The sequence below is a fragment of the Natator depressus genome, chromosome 4 (assembly GCF_965152275.1).
Source record: "Natator depressus isolate rNatDep1 chromosome 4, rNatDep2.hap1, whole genome shotgun sequence".
In the NCBI taxonomy this organism is placed as follows: domain Eukaryota; kingdom Metazoa; phylum Chordata; order Testudines; family Cheloniidae; genus Natator; species Natator depressus.
In genome coordinates, this window is record NC_134237.1 from 99,314,594 (window position 1) to 99,338,184 (window position 23,591).

The following is a 23,591-nucleotide window of genomic DNA, read 5'->3' on the forward strand; positions in this document are numbered from 1 at the left end:
ATAAAGAGTTATGCTCTGAACTATATCATACTTCATCATTATAGTTTATACTTACCTTTAATGAAACCAGAGTCCAGGAAAGATGAATTAGATCATTGTGTTTTTCTGTGGTTAGAACGTGGGAATGGGAGTCAGGACTCCTGGGGCCCTCTTCCTGCATTACCCTGATTTGCAGCATAAACTTAAGCAAGATGCTTCCCCTCTGTCAGTTTAGTCCTATGCCAAAAAACAGTACTACTAGTAGAAGAAGCATGTAAGCATTGCTTCACATGGTTTTTTGGAGAGAGAGTTAATTGTTGTAATTTACTTATTCTTTTAGGCTATCTGGCTCCTATTGACAGCTGTGAGCACCTCCCAAAAATTCAAGCATCTCATTAAACATCTAAAATTTATTAATACAATATTTAAATTGAAGTTTTTAGTCAGACAAATTTCAGTTTATACACTCACCCAAGGATCCACTGCCTAACCTTAATGTGAGATCGCAACTAAATAATGTTTGTAAAATGCACTGATGTCTGTTTACCTTAGTTTCTATAATGTCCATCACCACAGTATCCAAGAACTTAAAGTAGGTCAATTAAATCTGCATGGTGAGATCTCTAGTGAACTTCCTGTATATTTCTGCTTTTTTTTTTGTACCTTGGTTGAAGGAGGTTCTGTTGCGATGTTATTTTAAAAAGAAAGAATCATCATGTTGCATATGGTGGAAATACTTCATCAATGGGGAAGATTTTGCAGTGTGCTCTGAAGGTGGTTAGATTTGGGAGAGGGAGGGAGGAGCAAGTTATGGTTTGTGCTTATCAGGGCCGGCTCCAGGCACCAGCGTTCCAAGCAGGTGCTTGGGGCGCCAATTAGAAAGGGGAGGTGGTTCCGCGGCAGCTTCTCTGTTCTGCCCGCCGCGGTGGCAAATCGTCAGCAGCTTCTTCCTTTGGCCGTCCGCGGCGGCTTTTTTTTTCACTGCTTGGGGCAGCAAAAACTGTAGAGCCGGCCCTGGTGCTTATGACGCAACATAGGGGGCAAAGGGAGAGCAAGTGGGAGTATCCTGGGTGGGCAGGGGTGGGGAATAGGCAGAGCCTTGGTTCTGCTCACACAACTTGCCAGCCACTGTCTATTCTATTCTGTATAGGTTCTCTTCACAGTGGTAACCAAGCACCTTCTGGTAGTGCATTATGCGACATGACTGACTTTTATCACGTTTGTTTTTTCATCCTCTTCCCCAGGGATAGAAGTGTGAACAGTGGAGTGTCTTGTTTTGGGAAGGTGTTTGTTTTGTTTCGGTGTGTGTGAGAGACAGGGAGGTTGTGCTTTTAATACACATTACTTTGTATTTATGTTAGAAGGCGAGGTCAAAAAAATGGAGCCAAGAGCCAGATTGTGACTTTCTGTTGAATGGGGTCAAAAGAGAGAAAAGGAAATTCCCATTGTGAATTTTCTTCTAAGTTCTTCAGTTGGACAAATTCTGTTCTTCTGTGGAAGAAACAAGGCGTTTAGCTTACCATGAATCTGAGATTCTTTGTGTACATGGGAATACTCACACATTGACCCTTTGCCTCCTTATCCTCCCCACCCCTTGATTCTTCCTCAGCTACCTGGCAATGCAGGTCTCATGACAGCAGCTGCCCCTGGAACTCCTATCACAACCCTCATCCCTCAAAGATGTAGCTCCACAGCACAGCGGGGATTTGCTCAGGAGTTAATACAGCCCAAGACTGTAATAGCTCCTAAAAAGAAGTCCCTAGGGTCTGGGATTGGGAACAATGCACTCCCCACTCATGGAAACTCTCCATGGTCTCTGTAGAAGAGCAAAGAGGTCCCATGCAAACAGCTGACTCATCCCTTCCCATGGAAACAAGCAGATAGGTGTCTTAAAAGGCTCCCTCTCCATTTGCCCTAAGGACAGTCTTGGCTCTAATGTGATAAGAAAAATGTTAACTATTTGAAGGGTTGTATGCCCAGAAAACTAAGAAACCTCTATGGACTATTTAAGGAAAATTTTTTATTACAAACTACATGTGTTCTAAGACAATTTCTTAGTGTTCTGTCAGAATGGCATGGTTAAATGGAGCCAGTTCCTGAGACTATTAAGTGATATTACATATCAGCAGTGAGATTTCTTCTGCCATGTAGGCAAGGTAATTACACATGTCAGATGAACAAGGACGAAGGCAAGGCATATACCTATTGCAAAATTTCTCATCAAGGGTTTAAATTCAAGGACTTAGGCCCCTTGTAAAGTCAACTTTTGCATAAGTTAGACAAATAAATTGTACAATATGTCCCTCTTCTGTAACTTGAATGAATCAGCATGGGTTATTTGGCATTTAATGAAAGACTCAGCTGATACCGAAGACATACAAATAAAAGGGATGAAATATAAAACAAATATATAATGGCAGTGGCACAAATGCCTAAGAAATATTAATGACTAGATACATTTCTGAAATATGAGAGCCTTACATTTAAAACAATCCCTTTATGAAAAGGAAAATGAGAAGACCTTCCATTCCATTCTCCCTCCTTTTAAAATCTCTTCAATTCTCTAGATAGAATTATCTTTCAAATTGTTTTACCCTTACAAGTTATTTTAACTAGTCTAGTGCACCTTTTAATTAATGGTTCATTGTTGCTGAACCTTAGAATGTTCTGAGGTTCTGATAAGCCCCCTGGTTCTTGTTGTTTGCTTTTATATTTCTTTTTTATATTTTTTCTTACATTCTGTAAAATTGCATGGTGTCAAGTATCAGGGGGTAGCTGTGTTAGTCTGATCCACAAAGGCGTCCAGTGGCACCTTAAAGACTAACAGATTTGAGCATGCATCTGAAGAAGTGGGGTTTTTACCCATGAAGGCTTATGTCCAAATAAATCTGTTAGTCTTTAAGGTGCCACCGGACTCCTTGTTGTTTTTGTAAAATTGCAATAAATATTAGCTTGTGACAGGGAGAGTCGCTTTGTTCTGTGTTTGTACAGAACCTATCACAGCAGGGTCCTAGTCCATGACTTGGGCTCCTAGGTGCTATGATGATATAAATTTATGAAAACTTCCAATGCATTTCTGGTGTGGAAGAGTTTTCTAAAACTTAATAGGGATTAAACCAGTAATGTTCTATAGAAATTACTCTAAAATATATAGAATTTAATAGAGAATATGGCATTTCTGTAGAATTTTTAAGGTATCCCATAGAATTTTATAGAAAATTATATCCTCTCTGTAAAATTCTAGTTGTCACCACACTGCCAAGCAACAGTTGATTTCAGGGCTTTACACATTGTTTTCCTTTTTGAGGAGACATGAGAGACCTAATCTGTGTATTTTCTTAGTGTAACTAGTTTTGTTTTTGCACACGATACTAGAACAGAGGTGTTCACAAACAGCATATAATCAATCCCCCCTCTTCGGAATTTCTGCCCAAACACTAATGACCAGATCCTAGGAAGCAACTCTGCACCAAGAATTGACTCCAGTTTGAGAACCAATGCCTTTATCTGTTTATCTTTCCAAACAGTAGCCCGGAAGCCTGAGCAGGGCTACATGGGTTAAAGCTGAAGTTCTGCTGCCCAGGGTTCCCTTTTGCATGGTTGCAACCCCCTAATGCTGGCCCTGCATTTGTGACCCCTTGGTAGAGAAACACTGATCTAGGTGAGTTGACGTACCCCCTGGAAGACCTATGCGTACCCCTGGTTGAGAACCACTGGATTAAGGCAGAGAGCAAACTCCTGTTTTGCAAAAATCTATAAAAACAGCCTCACCACAACATAACATTTCTCCAGACTGCTCACATACTAAGAAAAGGAACTTGTAAAATTATGTAAACTATGGGTAACCGCACCACTTGTAGACTCCTTCCGTAAGAGCATGTATGTTTAAAAAAACGGTAGAAAAATTATTTCCCATTAAATTGGTTTGGCTGCACTATAGCAGTCAGAGGAACTAAACAACAGCCCCCCCCAAATACCTTTTTGTTAAAAATGAAAAATACCCTTTCCAAGTTAGGCCACCATGAGCACATCCCACCTGTGCTTCAATTCCACACAGGCCCTCAGTTTTGCTTTCATTGCCAGTTCAAGGGCTTCATCCTGAATTTCAACTTTCTGGACTTAAAACATGAGTTCTAATCAATTGTTCTCAAAGCTACACAGGTGAACAATAAATATCTCATAGGTAACTGATTGCATACATGAGTGGGCAAAGTAGGCTACTGTGTGCATTCTTGGAATAACAAAAAATTAAAATACCTGTGACAATAAGAGATGTTTCTTATATGTTGTCAGTCCACTGATGGACAGGAGATTAAATTCATCTTCCCTTTTCATCTATACCATGAAGCAAATAGGGCTTCATTGTTTTCATAGAGTAATGTTGCAAGGGAGTGGAAAGGGAATCCCAGTGCAGATTAATTTGGGAACAAAATGAGGATCTGCAGGTTGGGTATGTGGGGGTGATTTTACTCCGCCCTCAGTACTGCCAAACATTTTGAAATGGGGCTGCACCACTTTCATTTAGTGCCTAGTGATATAATCCATTTGTTTGCAAGATGACCTCAATTCTGAGTTTCACAAATAAGGGGTTGGGGGGCAGGGGAGGAGAAGGCAGAGGGATCATTTAGTTGTCCCAAGTAATTTGTGTGCATCTCAACAATGTAATAGGTTTCATGTTAGTTCCCTTCCCTCTCCCCCCCCCTCCATTTTTTTAATATAAACTTGACACTATCTAATTCAGCTGCTGTCTGTGGTATGTTTAGGACACCCATGACCATAATACCTAAGCAGCATTATGACTTTCTAAATTGTCTTCACTTGCCAGTCAGTTTGACTATGCATAATACCCACAGCATCGTCAAATACAAGCCTCTCTTTGAGTTGTACAAAACCCCAAACTCAGCTGTGCTGTCTACTGTACATAGTATTACAAAACATTAATGAGGGAAAAAGTAATATTTGGTTACAGGTTATTAAACTAGACTTGCTTAAGAGTTATTCCTTTCATGCAGAAAGTATTATGGATAGAACTGTTAGAAAATCCAGCTTTAGTAAATGTACTTCTATGACAAATCAATTGTCCACTGGGTGCCACTGTTGATCCATACAGCCTTGTACTGAATACTTTTTTTGGCAGTATAAATGTTTCTCTTGTTATGAACAGCAGGTGCTCTCTTAACTGTTTGACGATTCCTAAAGAGACAGCGTCAGATTCTGGTGGAAGGAAAATTGAAAGCTTGCTTTACTTTTTATTTTATTTTATTTTATTTTTTTTTTTTACTGTTAATGGGTAATGATTGAGTCTCATGTAGATGTACAAGGATTCAGAAAACACTATAGGTGAACACATATTTGGGAGGTCAGACCACTGCAAGAACCACAAATAGTTACAAGATTGTCCATGACCATTGCATTCTGTTGTACCCTTGCTTTGCACTGTTCATGGTTTTTACATAGGGTGTTAAGGTGCCTTGCTTCAAAGCAGTTAACTGTGACATCATAAATCTGCTGCCACCTTGCTCTGTCATGGGCTATTGCTTCCCATTTGCTGGGGGTCAACCAAACATGCATTCAATTTTTACTTCTGTGTGTCTTTATATCATTTGTAGTGGCTATCTTGAAAATGGATGCCTTGTTTAGCTAGCCATAAAATATGGCCTTGGGTATTCTCAAGTTGGCCCTACAAACAAGATGTCTAGACCCATGCAGCTGAGCTTTCATGAGCATGCTTTAAATGCTAGACATCCAATAACAGTTAAGGATTTTGATACTAGGAATCTTTTCCCACCACTTGACACTGCAAACCCTGTTTCTTGGGGCACCTTGGGCTGAGAGTCACCTTGTTACCACCTGCCTCCAGCTCCAGGGCGTCCTGCCTGTGCTAGCTGGGTGTTAGGTCCCTAATACTATCAGCCTATCCACTACTAAAGCACTCTCCTTTGGCTACTGTCTTTACCTGGCAGGTTGACAACCCAGCCCCTGAGTCCCATCAAAGTGTTCCCCTGTGGTATACAGCCCGTAATCACTGGACACCCACAGAAATCCCAGATCTTCTGGTTCCAAAGGAGCAGTATACCACAGTCTACCAGTTTTACCTTAGACCATCACTCCTGTACTATGCACAGTACTTATGTTCCATTATAAAACAAAAAAATAAGAAAATAAAAAACAAGTGTGAGAGATGGAAATACATACATACATACATATAAAACAATATCATAATATGCTTTCAAGAGACTAAACTTAACTCACAAGACATCCCCCTATCTCCTACAAACTAGCTTACCCCTTTTTATCCTTATTGACTTCCGTGACATTTCCCTTCTTGAAAACTCCATTTTTTTTTCCTTTCTGTTCCAGTTTGTTGTTTATCCTGATATCTTAGCAGTAATCATTCTTCCATTCTCATAAATCAGAAGATCAAGATCTGGTGTTTTGCAGTAGAATACAAATATCACACAATGGCTTGATTAGAAAATATATATTGAAGACATGGATATACTATAGGATTCAGTTTTTTTATTTATTTTGATATACTTCTGTACTATTGTTTATAAAGCTCCATTCTAACCAAGGCTCTGTTACAACAAAACCGCAATACATACATTTATCTGTCCTGCCCCACACAATCCCTATTTCTTCAAATACAGACCACCCATTGTTAAATATTCTCTTCCTCCACCAACCAGTCCAAATCTGTCAAATCACCATACGAGGAAAGGCCTGAAAAAAAATAGATAAGCCTTGCAGCATGCTCTGAAGGTCAACAACTCCAGGCTCCAGTGAATGAAATTTCACAGTCAAGCACTCCTTAAACAAAACATTGACTCTTTCCATTTTCAACTTGGGAGTCTGATAGCATGGGTAGCCCAGTGATCACAAGGATGGTGATGCTATATGTGGAGGGAGGACAACTCTCACCTCAGATAACTAGATACCAAATCATTTAGGGATCAATAGATAAAACCAGCGCCTCAAACTTCACCTAGAAACCAAGCAGAGTCATATATAGATTAATATTTTAAATGGTCGTACACTTCATATTGTTCTCATAGAATTACAGAATATCAGGGTTGGAAGGGACCTCAGGAGGTCATCTAGTCCAACCCCCTGCTCAAAGCAGGACCGATCCCCAATTAAATCATCCCAGCCAGGCTTTGTCAAGCCTGACCTTAAAAACTTATAAGGAAGGAGATTCCACCACCTCCCTAGGTAACGCATTCCAGTGTTTCACCACCCTCCTAGTGAAAAAGTTTTTCCTAATATCCAACCTAAATCTCCCCCACTGCAACTTGAGACCATTACTCCTTGTTCTGTCATCTGCTACCACTGAAAACAGTCTAGAGCCATCCTCTTTGGAACCCCCTTTCAGGTAGTTGAAAGCAGCTATCAAATCCCCCCTCATTCTTCTCTTCCGTAGACTAAACATCCCCAGTTCCCTCAGCCTCTCCTCATAAGTCACGTGTCCCAGTCCCCTAATCATTTTTGTTGCCCTCCACTGGACTCTTTCCAATTTTTCCACATCCTTCTTGTAGTGTGGGGCCCAAAACTGGACACAGTACTTCAGATGAGGCCTCACCAGTGTCGAATAGAGGAGAACGATCACGTCCCTCGATCTGCTGGCAGATTATAATGTGCAATGAACTTGATTACTACTCAAATACTTGAAAGGCTGCCATAAAAAAGATGGAGAAAAATTGTTCTCTCCTGCTACAGAGGAAAGGACAAGAGGCAACAGGTTCAAACCACAGCATAGCAGATTTAGATTAAATCTCAGGAAAAACTTCCTAACAGAACAGTAGGAAAATGGAACAAACTGCCTAGGGAAGTCATGGAAGCTCCTTCTCTAGATGTTTTCAAAAAGAGGCTTGATAGTCATCTGTTCTGGATAGTTTAGACCCAACAAATCCTACATCTTGGCAGGGGGTTAGACTAGATGACCCTTGCAGTCCCTTCTAAGCCTACGGTTCTATAATTTTACCTCTGACTAGTGTTTGCTGAGTTTCAATAATCTCCAATATTCTTTTCAGTGGTTACACAGTCTATCCATGATATTTTCAGATTTTTTGTATAATGCCATAATCTGAATAATTTAGGTTCTTTACTGAGTGTTTGAATGTCCATTATTTCACAGCCATAATTTAACAGAAACCAAATGTAAAGGGTGTTGTAAGAATCAGAATTTAGTCTTCAGATTTTTGTCCCATCTCACCAGATGTTTATTCTTCCAGAATGTCTTCCACTCTTGTATGCACTATAGCTATAGGTGCGTCAGTCCCAGAATATTGTAGAGACAAGGTGGGTGAGATAATATCTTTTATTGGACCAACGTCTGTTGGTGAGAGAGACAAGCTCTGTGTGGCTTGAAAGCTTGTCTCTCACCAACAGACGGTGCAATAAAATATACTACCTCACCCACCTTGTCTTTCACTGTTTTTATTCTGGTGCTGACTTTGGTTTCCAATTTTTCATCTTCTCTAAGGGGTATAACATGGAGTTTTACATTAAAAACCAGTAGGGGAAGGGTTTCAAAGATATGGAGATAGAAAGGGAAAATATGATATCAAGAAGTGGCAAGAAAAAATGACAAGAAGATATACAAAAGTGGCAAACGGAGGTAGGGAGTAATAAAAAAAAAGATAGGTTACTGTCTATTTTAAGAGTTCAGTTTCTTAGTAAGCATGAACCCTGCAAAGCATAAATAATTGTTCATAAAATGGAACAAAAACATGACCACTATCATGTCCCTCCTAAATCTCTTTTCCAAACTAAAAGTACCCAGTTACTTCAACATTTGTTCATAGGGCTTGCCTTCCATTCCTCTGATTATCTTTGTGGCTTGCCTTTGGATCCTTTCAGTTTCTCTACATCCTTTCTATACATTGGTGACAAAAATTGGACACAGTATGCCAGATGAGGCCTGACCAGAGCTGAGTAGAGTGGTACTAACACCTCCCATAACTTGTATGCTATCTCTCTGTTAATGCAACCTAAAATTGCATTTGCTTTTTTTGCAACAGCATCACATTGCTGACTCATGTTGAGGTTGTGGTCCCTCAGCCCGCGCTGCTTCCCGCAGCCTCTATTGGCCTGCAGCGGCGAACCGCGGCCCGTGGGAGTCGCGATCGGCCAAACCTGCGGACGCAGCAGGTAAACAAACCGGCCAGGCCCACCAGGGGCTTTCCCTGAACAAGCAGCATCCCAAGTTTGGGAAACACTGCTCTAGGTATTCACAAATTGAACATTTTATACATTGTTCTAGTAACTTCCCAGGTATCAGAGTCAAGCTGATGGGTCTATAGTTCCCCGGCTCCTCCTTTTTCTCCTTTTTAAAGATGGGTGGTATGTTAGCCTTTTTCCTGTCTTCCGGGACCTCTCCTGTCATCCATGAGTTTGTAAATATTATTGCCAGTGGCTCTGAGATTCCTTCAGCACTCTGGGGTGAATAGCATCTGGCTTTGCTGACTTGAATTTATTCAGATTAGTCAGATGATCTCTGATGTATTCAGAGAACAGAGAAATTCTATTTGCAGGGCATATTTTAAGATGTTCAATGGGCAATGTGTGTTTACGGGCACTGGAAGTGACAGTTGATGGGAGACGAACATGAGGCAGAAAAATATTTTGGACAGACAGTGTTGTATCCTGGATGGATCAAAAAAACTATTCATCCACAAAGAGACAAGCAGAAGATCATGAAGAATGGGCGACCAGGGTTTCAGACCTCCGGTAATGGAAATGCCACAAAATTATAAATATGCTCTTTTTAATGCTACTGATTAATGATTTGCTGTTTATTCTTTGAAGAGCAATGTTTTGTCTCAATCAGAGCTACGAGGAGTTTACTTATTTGTATTGTTGATTGTTTGTTTTTACTGCTCTGTCCTTCTATTACTTCTCCCCTGTGCTCTGCATCAAGGGCACTACATAAGTAAGTATAATTATAAGGTTTACTTTAACTAGAAGGAAAGGAGAATAGAAGATACAGTCCTTAACTAGCTGTTTATGCTGTTGATTTCCTTTGAAATATTTGGAGGTTAAAAACAAATCCAAGTGAAAGAAGATTGCAAGCATGGTGATAAGACTGACTGCAATCTTTATGACCATGAAGAAAAAGTTTTGCATTTCCTCTGAAATAGCTTAGTACCTTCCCCATGCAATAAGTTAGCTCCCAGTTTTGGAGGTAGGGAACATTCCTGGGGTCATGTGTCAAAAGGCTTGGTGTATTACTCTCCAAAGTATTCATAAAGGCTTCCCCATACCATGCTGGAGACCAAATGTAGCTGATATAAATTCCATACCCTGTCCATTAACCATGGCACATAAAGAGTCACTTAAAAGGAATACTGCTAAAAAACAAAATAATTAACCAAAACCAAAATAATCCTACCCTGTGTATGAAAGTTTGATTTTTTTCTATGTGGGTAGTTTTTTGAAGCTAGAAAGGCACAAAAAAATAAAAAGTCACAAGACTTAAAATATGAACTTTTTTTTAACTTTAAGTTGTAACTGATTACAATTCAAACTAGATAACATTTATTTAGAAACTCCCCAGAAAATTCAAGTTTTACTCAGATTATATGGTGAAAATTTGGGGCAGATATCCTTTGTTTTTCATACAAAACCACAGAGGCTGAACTCCTACTTTACATGCACAATAGAAGGCGGCAAATGCGGCATTGGAACAGTTGCACTATTTTGTTTAGAACTAGGAAATGCATGTGAATTGGAGTGCTATAGAGCCTCTGAAAATGTCTTTTTTTGTTACATAAATTATTTCATCTAAATACAGTGACTTACAACAAGTGATAAGATATTTTTCCAACCATGATCCATCCTTTTCCCCAAGTGTATATGCATGAAAACACTTTGTGCTTTGAGTTTTTCATGTGTTGATGTTTTTTAAATACTGTTGCCACTTTTAGATCCCTGTGGCTAGTCAAAGATGGGCACCTTGGGGATGTTCTAGTTGGAAGCAGAAATTCATGGCATCTAGTATTTGATGCAATCTTGTTGATTTACAAGGAATGTACAAAGTCCTGCTTCTCTGAATGTAAGAGGAACCAAGAACAAAAGGAGCAGTTTCGTAGCTGCTTAGCGTCCCAAGCGTCCATAGCCAATGTACAATCTCTGCATCAACATGAGACTTCCTGTGTGACCTGGGGCAAGTCATTTAATCTATCCTGTGCTTCAAGTTCTCTATTTGTAAAATGAGGCTCGTAGTTTCCTAAATCACAGCGATGTTGAGGAGCACTCTACTACTACAATCATAAGAACTATAGAAGTATTCGTGTGTTGGTTGCGAAGATTGCATGTGAGAAGAGATTAGATAAAATAACAGAAGATAGAAGGAACATAACCAATGTGCTGCCTTTTTATTATGCAAGAATAATTTGAAAATACCTTTTCTTTAATATATAATTATTAATTTATACTCTGTTATGCCTTTAATATGAGTACCTCAAAATATTTTGCAAACTGGGTAAGTAGTATTATCCCAATGTTATTGATTACGAACCAGAGGCACACAGAGGTTAAGTGACTCACCTTCAGTCTTATAAAGATCTAGTGTCAGGTTAGGAATAACACCCAGTCCCAGACTAGGTCTCCCAGTCCATTGAACTAACCATTAAACATTACTGCTTACTATTATCACATGGATATCACTGATGAGCGAAATTGCTTAGTAAGACTCAAAGAAAGATTCTACTTTAAATGACTAACAACAAAAATGCAGTTACACAGATTAATAAAAAAAAGTTATTAAAACTACTAATTTTCATGGAGGGCACAAGTTATAAGATAGGGCATAAAATAATGACTAGCTGGTATAATATACCAACTTAATAGGAAATTTCCTTTCATAATATAGTATTACATTAGGTCAGGCACTATAAAGGCTTCGATCGTCCTCTGAAGAAACCAGTCTTGACCACTGCCAACACACCAATTTAGTATGGTATACAATGACAATTCCTATGCTCCTCTGTAGTGACGGATGAGAATAGACTGGTCGGTTCCAGCAGTGTATTCCAGAAGAGGTGCTAGTTTGTTCTCTTTTTTTTTCACCAACAATCCCTAGCAAGTAGGCTTGCCCTGAAGGTGACCATCTTTTTTTTTCCTTTAGCACCACATCCTCGCTTTATGTATCATGCTAACTTACTCTGATTCTTAAGAATAAAGTGGAATTTACAGTTAGAGGAAAAAGTGGTTTATTTTTCTTTTAAAATTCAGATGTCAGACAAAGGTACTCTGGATGATTAGGGATCTGATTCTTACTTTAAGTGGGCCTTGTTCATTATGAATAGTATTTCATTAAGTACTCAGGAGCTGACAGTGACATTCTAATTATTGTATCATTTATGCATTTTACTCAAGAATTTGTTTTGCTGCTTTGGAAATAAATTAGTTATTTCTTTAAAATATTCTGCAGCTGAATGAGCTACTGTAAAGGGAAAAAATTGCTAACACTGCTCTTTGAACAAAATTATACATGTTTGGTATCCTGTTTGAATTACTATATTTTAAAATATCTTTTTAGCAGAGCGAAAGAAATTTTAAGAAATAATTTCCTATTATATACCAGTTCCCTCCATATTAGCATTGTGTGACAATATCTGAAATACTGGAAAACACATCAAAAATATAAAATCTGTAAAGAGGTTTTCAAAGCCTTGAAATTAGTAACTGGAAATATTATGATGTTCTGTCTGTATAGGTACAGTGTATGTGGGTGATGGGGGAAGATGGATTTAAAATGTATTCTACTACTGCAACAAGATCAATATTAGAAAAAAAGGCATTGAGATCAGCTAATGCTGCAGTTTCATAAAAATCTGAGCTATCAGGAGAATCTGAGAAGCAGAAGTTAATGAAAAATGGAGGATCTGGAAACTGATCCAGAAGCAATAACATAAGACTGATGGGCGCTCCTGGAAGTGCCCTTTACAATGAGAGAGAGAAGGTCTCAGTGTGGAGAATATTTTGGAAAAAATGCTTCTGCCCATTTTCCAGTGTCAGTTAAAGGGTCATATTTCTATAATTGGAAAAAGCTCATCATTGTAAAAAAGCTCATCCTTATTGGAAGTCACCAGCTGGATTACAGATAGCGTTCTATGAACTGTTTATCTGAATATATGGAAGTTAGATACTAAAGAAATGCTTATTGTCAGTTGTGATGTAATTTTTTTTAACATACTGAGTATATCAGTAAAGTATGTTTTCTGACTATATTGTTTGCCTGGGAAGTCCGCATGTTTATGTGTAAGCAAACAAAATGATGTAAAAAACCTAATAAGAACTGATTCTCCTTTCCGTTACAATGATACCATTTTGTGGAATGTCAGCAAAGCAGAAAAACCCTGTTCACAACAGGAAACCCAGGGGTGGACAACTAAAGAGCTAAGTATGATTCTCTAAACTGTGCAAAATGCTACTAGTCACACCTCTCAAATATACTTTGTTTTAAAAAAGGTCACTCTTTTTAGCTCCATAGTTAACTATATTCCATCCAAATTTGCTATTCCCTCCCTGTGCTCGTTGAATATAAATTTTCATTCAATTTGAATGATCCCCACAGCATTTTCAGTTTCTGATATGAATAATTTTTGTGTCTGAGGGGGCTTTCTTACACATGGTGTTCCACATTTGGATTCTGGCAGATTTCCACTCACACCATCCACCCCTATTTCTTGCATATGTCTTTTTAAAACTTATAAGATGTAATCAGTGGTAATTTCACCTGCTTCCTAAACTGTTCCATAGAACCCTTCCAACAAGGAGAAGAAACAGACTCTTAAATATATGACACAGTAAACAGGCCCTCCTATCTCTAGTGTATTTTAAACTTATTAACTCAACAATTCTGGTACTGCCAATTCACTCCTGGACTGCTAAATCTCTTTCTCATCTACATTTCTTTTTAATTCCCACCAAATTGAAGGAAGACTTACACATACTGAATACAGAAAGGAGGTAGCACAGATTACTGTTTGGTCATGTATAAAAGTAGATGTAATGCCCCTATTCCATACAAGATAGGTTTTGGTGCTGTAATTCCCCTTCGCTCCCCCCCCCCCCACTTAAAAATCCTCACTTTAAGCGTTTCTTTCACTCTGATATCAAGTTATATTTTTAACATATCTGTCATAAAACCTTCCTTGACATTTAGCTGGAAATTTTTCAAAGCAACCATATAGAATATTAGGATATAATACAAACGGCCCAAAGACTTAGATTTTGTACTGAAGTTCACCTTCCCTCACTCTCAGAGATTGAGATTTTTAGAGATGTATGTCTACACTCTGATAAAACACCTCCAGCACTGAGTCTCAGAGCCCGGGTCAGCTGGCTCAGGCTCGGAGGGCTCAGAATGCGGGATTAAAATAGTAGTGTAGATGTTCGGGCTTAGGCTGCAGCCTTGGCTCTAAAAGACATTCTCTCTCACAGAGTATCAGGGTACATCTACTTAGGGATAAAAAACCTCTGTCATGGCCATGGTTGGCCCAGGCTCATGATGCTCAGACTTTGGGGCTAAAAATCACTGTATAGATGTTCAGGCTCGGGCTGGAGCCCAAGTTTTGGGACCTTCAACCCTCACTGGTCCCAGAGCTCAGGTTCCAGCCCAAGCTCGAATACAGTGTTTTTTCAGCCCCTGAGCCTCACCAGCTCAAGTCAGCTGACATGGGTCAGCTGCAGGTCTTTTATCCCTGCATAGACATAGTCTCAGAGCCCAGGCTCCAGCCCTATGCTGCATTTTCATAGGCCTGCAGTCTGAGTCAGCTAACCTGTGCCAGCTGGGGCTGTGCTGCAGATTTTTTTATTGCAGTGTAGATATATCCCAGGAAACTAAATTTCTGGAATACATTTTTAAAGCCTTAAGCCAAGGTTATGAATGGAGAAATGGAAGTTAGATGCTTTTAGCATGGCTCCTGAGACAGGAAGATGTTGCATACATAATAATGTCTCACTCACTTATCACCGTATATTAGTCAACAAGAGATTCTGTTAATGGTCTAGAATACGATATCACCCCACAAATTAAATCATATTTAGCTAATATCAAAAATTCAGGCTATCTTTGGTGCAAGCAACCAACACGCAGGAACTTGTTAACGCTATTCATCATCATGCTCCTATATTGCCTCCGGCATTTAGGGCCGTGACAAACCTTCTCCACTCCTGTCTGTTTCTGGCAAGTCTTTCAATGGTTCCCCAGCTGTCTTATTGCGGTTGATTTTCAGTCCAATTTGCTTGCTGAATGCGTTGAGTCATTCAACAACTCGTTAACACTGTTAGATATGTATATTTAAAATTCACTGTAAGCACTCTCCTTCAATACTTCTAGACCAAAAACATACTTTTCTGCAAACCAAGTGTAAGCCATTACAGTACTCCTCCCATAGGCTCATAGCAGATTACCATACGTCCTGGTTTTCCAGGACACTGCCTCTTTTCTGAGCCTCTGTCCTGGTGGATTTCTTCAAATAACAGGAAATGTTCTGTATTTTTGCAGAGCAGATGCTGTAGCTCAGAAAGAGCTCCGATTGCTCAATTCCCAATTGGTCCCTCCCTTGCAGCCAGAACTGCTGGATCCCGCCCACCCAAGCCTGACTCCCAGCCCTGGGAGAGGGTCCTGCTAAGGAGACCACCTTTTCAAAAGGCCAAAATGGGACACATGCAGGAGCGCTTCTCATTGAGGCCTCGCCCCTGCTCCTCTTCCTCCTAAGATCCTGCCCCTGGCCAAGCCAGAAGCCAGAGCCGGGCCATGGTAACAGCTGCCCAGGGAGCTCGGGCCACTGTGGGGAGCTCTGGACCCTCCACCTTCCCTAGGCATGGGGCCTGGGGTTCCCAAGAGCAGACTGTGGCCCTGCCCCCCAGGGCGCACTGCCAAGGCAGGTGTAGGGTCCAGGATTCTGGGGCTCCCCACAGTGGCCCGGGTTCCCTGAGCAGCTCTTACTGTGGCCCAGCTCTTCCAGCCTGGCCAGGGGGTGTAGTCTCGGGGAAGAGGAGGAGCAGCCTGTGTAGAGGTGTGGGGACTAAAGCCCAGCTCAGCATTACTCTACCAGGAAGAGGCTGGTGCTGCCCTGAGCCTTGGGCAGGTTCAGAATCCCTGTGGTGCTGTTCTGCGACTAATGCTGTCCTGGAGTCGTTCAGCCTGGGACTCGAACTCTGTGTTTTGGGACTGACCCACCCAATTCAGGACAGGTGGTTGCCCTAAATCCCGCAGGAAGGCACTGATTGATGGCTGTTGCTGCGGCCTGGCCTTGCGCCTGCCACCATGACAGGGAGCGATGCTGCCCCCCACCTCAAGAGTAAGGTCCCAGGTTCCCCCTCCTCAGCACCCTCCAGATAGGCCTTCTAGTACACACACACACACCCCTCCTCCACCGCCCAAATACCCCTCCCTCTTCACACACTCGTCCCCCCGGCAGTGTCCTCTTTTGGGAACCTGAAATATGGTAACCCTACTCATAACCCCGCTCTCCCTAGCTATCTAGGGTAGAATTTTCAAAAGGATTCAGCTTTGGTCTAACTTTGTTCGCATTGCAGCTAATGGTAAAATGTCTGACTTCAACGGGCAGCCCAGTTTGGCCAATGAAAAATCCCTCCTTAAGATATTAGCAGAGCTCAACATACTGAAAGGGGAACAAATAATCACCAGTTGATCAATCTGGATTTAGGCCACAGAGGTCAACTTCACACAAATTATTTAAATTATTCAGTATTACATATTACCTTTAAAACAATGAGACATCATGATTATGATGCTTTGATATGTTGCAACTCTGTTAAATGGTACTTCCTTTTTGTCACTTTGAAAAGAATCTGCTTTGCAGTAGTACTAAATGGCTAAAGCTCCTGTATATATATAAAAACATGGCTGTAATTGGCTATACTCTTTCCTACAAATTCCAATTCCTCAGTTATTTTGCTTTAGTTGATATAAAGCCTCTATCTGAATTGTTGAGTTGCAGCCAGTGATTCACAGGAATTCAGGCTGGTAATATTTCCAGTAAGGCTTCTTCTCTAAGATGATGACCTATTAAAATATTTCTCTAACAGTCTACATCCTACTCAAAATAATTCATAGACTTTGGTGAATTGTCAGACAACAAGTTAACCAGGAGGAAACAAAATAGTTGCCATAATTCCCAAATCCTGCCATCCTTCCTTCCATTAGATTTTTGTTTGTATGTGTAATACATTGGTAATAACATTGACAATAGGGCCAATATGTTGTTTAAATTTACTTACAGCCCAAACAAGTGTCCATTCTATTGATAGTAGTGAGGGGCATTTGGGAACTTTCAGGCAATGTGTTCTGTGCACTCCTCTTCTTGCAAGGCTGGCTCTTTGCTACCAGGTTGACAGAAACAAAGGTGGTGAAGGCAGGGTATTGGTGGGTGGGTTGTCTGAAGGAAAAGAGTGGGGATGAAATACAAGACTTGTGGGAAGGGAGAGAGTAAGAGGCAAGACCGGAGTGAAGATCCTAAGGCCATGTCTACACTACAAACTTATTTTGATCTAAGTTACGTTGGCATCCAGCTGCCACAGTTGTTATATCACATGTGCACAGTACGTAACTTGTGTCAGCTGTGCGCTTCCTCACTAGGAGCACTTATATCAATGTAGAGTTCAGTGCACTGTGGGTAAGTATCCCACTGTACAACTTGCCAGCATCCAGTGCAATGTGTTTTGGGAAGTTTTTGCAATGCCTAAAGGGGCTGAAATGAGTTTCCTTAATACAGTGTTCTCCATCCCATAATTTCATCTGCAGCCCATAATATTTTTCACCTTCTTTTCAAAGTCCCACAGACCCACACATCCATCCTCGCTGTCAGCCATCTCTGACAGAAACATGGATCCTGCACAATTCTGCACTATTGTTATGATCATTGCAAGAACAGGGCACTTGATCCTGCAGAGCCACAAGAAGTGCCGCAGGGAACATGATGATTCTTTGGAGGCTAGATTGCTGTGGGACATAGAAAGAAACAATTCAGGGTTGTTGGTGGCATTCATGGGGCAGCTGGAGACTGTGGAATGCCAGTTTTGGGCCTGAGAAACAAGTACTGGCTGGTGGGATTGCATTGTCACACAGGTTTAGGATGAGGAGCAGTAGCTGCAGAAGTTTTAGATATACAAGGCCATATTCCTCGATCTGTGTGCCAAACTCACCCCACTCCTCCAGCGCCAGGGTACCAAAATACTATGGCGGCACTTATTACCGCCCACCCCCTGTCCCAATTTTTCACGCTTGCTATCTGGTCACCCTAGACCCAGCCAACCCCCTCGCTCCCATGGCTTATGAAGCTGTATTGCTGGCCATTTTGACAGCACCAAGAAGCACTTCAACGACAGGCTCAGCAGGTGCAGAATGACAGTGAAATGTGCCTTTGGTCATTTGAAGAGTCACTGGCATTGTTTACTTACAAGATTGGATCTCAGTGAGAAAAAAATATCCCAATGGTCATAGCTGCCTGCTGTGTCTATGAAATATCTGTGAAGCAAAGGGGGAAAAGTTTCCGCTGGGCTGGAGGGTGGAGGTGGAATGGCTGTCTGCTGAATTTGAACAGCCAGATAAAAGGGCTATAAGAGCAGCTCAATGGGGAACTATACAGCTCAGGGAGGCTTTGAAAGACCATTTTAATAGTGAGCCAGAATAGTGTGTGTAATGTGCTCTGCCTGGCCTTTCTCTTTTGCAGCCAGGAATGAATCTTGCAATGATTGCTGTGTATGTAGGAATATAACATTGTCAAAACACCTATTAATATTGTCTGTGAGTGATGATATGGGTTCTGTGACAAAATGAAGTAACAGAAAACTGGTGTGTATCAGACCAGCTCAGCACTAGACTGCATATGTTGTGAACTAATAAAGATGAATCTTGAACAAACAAACAAAAAAAAGTTATTCTATAACATGACCCAGGCAATGAAAAAAACCATTTAAAAGTTAATGAATTAAGGGAACAGAACTTATGAAGGGGAAAGAACACACATTTCCATTTCCAACAGTGGCTTTCACAGATGAGCATATGTGAAACTATGATTGTCTTTAATTTCACCTGGGGTGGAGTGATTGAGGTAGTGCAGCGACTCCTGATGCAAGGTGGAACGTTGAGGCGGGTATAGGAAGGTTCCAATATTGAGTTCTCTATGGGATGTAGAGGGAGGCGAGCACAGGATAGTTGTCCTGCAGGTCTACTAGAGTCCGTAGCATCTCTGTTTGCTGCCTGAGGACCCCTATTATGTCCTTGTGCATCTCTCTCATATTTTTCTGCTTAGACCCCTGGGCCTTTCTCCTCTGCATTCTTTTCTTCACCATGTTGTCTGCAAGACCCTGGTCTCACTCTCTGATGCAGCACAGGCTTGCAAGATCTCCAGGAACATGTCATCCCGAGTCCTCTTCTTTCTGCTCCTTATCTGGCTCAGACGTTCCGTGGGTGTGGGGCGGGAAATCCTGAAGGGCACAATGGCAGCAGCTGCAGACACAGTGCACAGAGTTACCATTGGCAGTGTATTTATGATGGAAATCAAAACTTAGGATGCTGAACTCACTTCCCTTGCTCCTGTAAAGTTGTAAGCACCAAATTCAGATTTCTTCTTGGGACTGATACAGCACAGCACAGCCATGGTGAATATGGCCTGTGGGGGGTAGAATCAGCAGGAAATACGTCACAGGGATGAGTCTTGTAGGACAGGGCAATGGCACTGAATAGTGGCATCATTTTCCATAGGCGGTGGTGATTTTAGCTGATATCTCACTCCTGAGGGTAACAGAGGCAGAAAGCGCACAGCTGCTGCTAGTGTCCGAATGCTGCCCAGGCCCATATGCTGCTAGCCCGTGTACCACAATGGTGCCTGCTAAAGTAATTGTTGAGTGGCATCGGAAAGTGTCCTACCGTGGTGGAAGAAATAAGGGAGCCCTCTCCAGAAACCTTCAGCAGAGGATTGCATAATACCTCCAGGAAAGTTTAATTAAGATCTCTATGGAGGAATCATGAGACATCACGATGCACGTATGCAACACTGCTCTGCGTGGCTCCCTCTGCCTAACTTAGAGGGGATAGCAATTCTGCCTCTCTTGGTTGTTCAACTCGACTGCAGTGGAGTCAAAAACATGTCCTACTTCACTGCACAGCTGGATCCCCAGGTTGCCTGTCCCCCATACTACACCTCCTCCTCCTCACTGTTCACAGCAGGGGTCTGTGACTTGGGCTCCTCGGCAGCATCCACAGTGCTCTGGGGGAGGTGGTGGGGTCTCCGCCGAGGATGGCTTGCAGCTCTTTGTAAAAGCAGTCGACCTGCAACTCAGCACCAGATGGATTGTTGGCCTCCCTGGCCTTCTGGTATGTCTGCTGCAGCACCTTGGCTTTCAGGCAGAACTGCTGCTGGTCCTTGTTGAAGCCCTTCTCATCCCCTGAGCAATCTGCTCATAGATGTCCATGTTTCTATGGCTGGATTAGAGCTGTGCCTGCACAGCCTCTGCTGCCCACAAGCCCAGGAGATCCAACACCTCCAGTGTATGCCAGGCAGGAGTACATCTGCCATGTGCAGCCGGCATGGTCAGCTGGGCAGTTACACCCAACAATGGAGAGCTGCGAGGTGTGCTTGCCAATCTGGAGAAGGAATTTCAAAAAAATTGCGAGGCTTTACAAGAGAGGAGCGGCTTCCTGTCCACCTGACCCTTGGGCAGCAGAGTGGTGACCAGTGTGGGACATTGTGGGATGGCTCCTGTAGACCAGTAATAGTAGACAGCCCATGAAACTTGTGCTCAAATACATTTGTTAGTCTCTACGGTGCCACAAGTACTCCTGTTCTTTTTGCTGATACAGACAAACACCGCTACCGCTCTGAAACTCTCACTATGTAGACCCTGACTTTATGCTGCTCGGACTGATGGGCAGGGGAAGTGTTGTTAAATCGGTATAGTGGGGCACTTATGTTGGTGGGAGAAAAACTGAAGTGTAAACACATGCACAGCTAGGTCAGTGTAAGCTGTTTTGTGTTGACCTAGCCGTGTAGTGCTGACCAGGCCTAAGGTGTCTGAGGCAGGAAGAGTGGAAAGGGTAAGGGGAAACAGGTGATGGGGATGGGAGAAAGATAAAGCAAGAAGCAGAACCTTAAGTGCTGGCTGAACTCTGCTGCTGTGGAAGCCTGAAGCAGTAGAAAAACAGGAAGCAACGAGTTGATTTGCAGTTAGCACAGAGGAGGCCACAGGGCTGAGGAGAGCTGAAATATCTAATGGTGGGGAGGGAATGGATAGATCTTCCGGGAACATCAGGGGGTTGGGAGATCTTGTGGAACTGCTGAAGAGGGCATTTGTCCTTTCCAGATTTGTTGGCAAAATTATTGGTGTCTCCCCTTGAAGTTGGTTAATGTAATGCCACAGAAAAGTCAGGGGCATCTGACTTTTAGCCCTGAGTATTTTGTAAAATTGAAAGAATTGGGTTTGTTTTGTTTTTGTTTTGTTTTGTTGGTGGCTGTGGGATTCATTAATTTTCCCCTCTGCAATACTACATGCCTTGCTAATATGTTGTAATGGGTGACTTTTTGTTCTGCAGGAGCTTGCAATGACTTTGGCCATATAAAGACAAAACAAAGTAAGACGGGGAGAAAAAAAGAAAAAAAATCCTGAAATGAGTTAAAACTGCAATTTATTTAAAATTTAATGAAATGTTTTTTTAATGTAACTCTTGTATTTTGTCACAGCAGCAAGGGTATACATAATTTATATCTTGTTTATAAGCCTAACAAATGTGTTTTCCAGAGATAAGGAGTCTGTTTCTAATACTAGTTATTTTTTGCATGGCAGAACTTTTCTAAGAGGTTTATGAACATTACTTATGACTTATTTGTTAATGCTATCTCTTTCTTTAATTGTAGTCTCAGACCCTGTATTGCATGCCAAAATCCTAATGCTTATTCAGTTCATTTGAGGATCAGCAAAGATCAACTTTCCTTTAGATAACCACAAACCCAGCAGGGGATTCGGCATATTAATACTGGATTGTAAATTTAAAATGCCAATAAGTGAGAAACTGTATTTATTGTTTATGGGTATTTAGGCATTGTAGGCATTCTACTGTGAAAGTTTCTGTATACAGGATACTTTGCTCATTGCTTGTCACTGATTTTGTCCTTGTTTTTGAGGTGGATTTCCAAGCAGTTTGAAGTCTAGTTTAATGTGGCGTGAAAACTAGTACAATAGAAGGTTCATTTTCACACTGAAGTCTGTGATTTGCTAAGGCCAGATTTTCAAAAGTTACCATTTAGGCACCATAATAAGGGCTAGAGAATACATTTGTCTTAGATTCCGAGCACATGATACTGTGGAAAAGCGCTGACTTGTCAGACCACTGTGGGCCAGACCAACCCAACCCCTGGCTGTGCAGAACCGCTCTTGATAGTCAGTGGAATTAAAAATCAGAGGGGCCAAACTGCAGTGAGGGCAGGCATAAAATTAGTCTTTACACTGTCCTGATCCTGGGTGCCTGAAGACAGCTTATGGTCCCCATGGACTAAAACTGCAGTCAGGATCCACATACCAAGGACATCCCAACCATACCCCCTTTCTCCTACCAACAGCATGGAAGGGGGCTAGCTCTATGCCACCAGATGCTCCTTTGCACTAGGGTGATCCTCTTAGAGCCAAATATCCTTGGAAGTAATGTTATCTAGTGGTTAGGGCACTGTACTTGGAATCAAGAGGCAAGAATTCTATTCCTAGCACTGCCACTGAGCTGGTGTGGGACCTTGGGCAAGTGACTTAACCTTGGTATGTCTCAATCGCCTTATAGGTAAAATGGGAATAATGCTACTTGTAAAGCACTTTGAGGACCATGGAGCAGTGAATTACTAGGAGAGGATGGATGGTCTTCTGGTTCAGGCACTGGAGTAGGGTCTAGAAGACCTGCATTTAGTTCTAGGCTTTGCTGCTGATTTTGTGGGTGGCCTTCAGACAGTCAGGCCTTCAGAAAAAGAGGCCTTCGACCTCCTTGTGCCTCAGTTTTTCATCTGTAAAATTGAGACAGTAATGTTTTTGTACCAAATGGGATGTTGTGAGGATAAATTAATTAATGTTTGAGCTGCAGGGAGGAAGGGATCACAGCAGCATAAAGATTTCACTTCTGCAAAGTAGCTGAAGTGTACCTGAGGATTTGGACCATGAAGTAAATAACAGCAGGGGATTGGGGTGCAGGTTGTGGAGATGGCTAATGGCAAAATCTCTCTTACAAAGTGGTCTGCAGTATGGAAATAGTTGCAGAAGCTCTGTAACAGGTCGTTTAAAAAATGTAGTTTGAAATGAGTTCTAATAGTAAATTAAAAGCCATTTTATGGAGTAGAGGGTAACATACAGCAATCCTTTAGCGATAATTATCCTATGATCTAGCAGGAGAAAATGGAGACCTTTCCCAGAAACTTACGTGGTGTAACTTATACAAGACACCAGGTGATGTAGCTTATACTAGACACTTCAGAATTACCAGGTGAAATAAAAATACTCCTGATGATACCAAACTAGTGAAAAGCAAGCTATCTATAGAAAAGAGGGGAAATGTGTTCAGGGAAGTGATGGAACTGCATTGGCACTATATCTGAAACTAC

General features: G+C 41.5%; 1 long non-coding RNA gene across 1 annotated transcript in view; it reads left to right on the top strand.

The window, feature by feature from the left end:
• The window catches only part of LOC141985945 (uncharacterized), an 82,478-nt gene that overhangs the window by 797 nt on the left and 58,090 nt on the right, over positions 1-23,591 (top strand). The window lies entirely within an intron of this gene.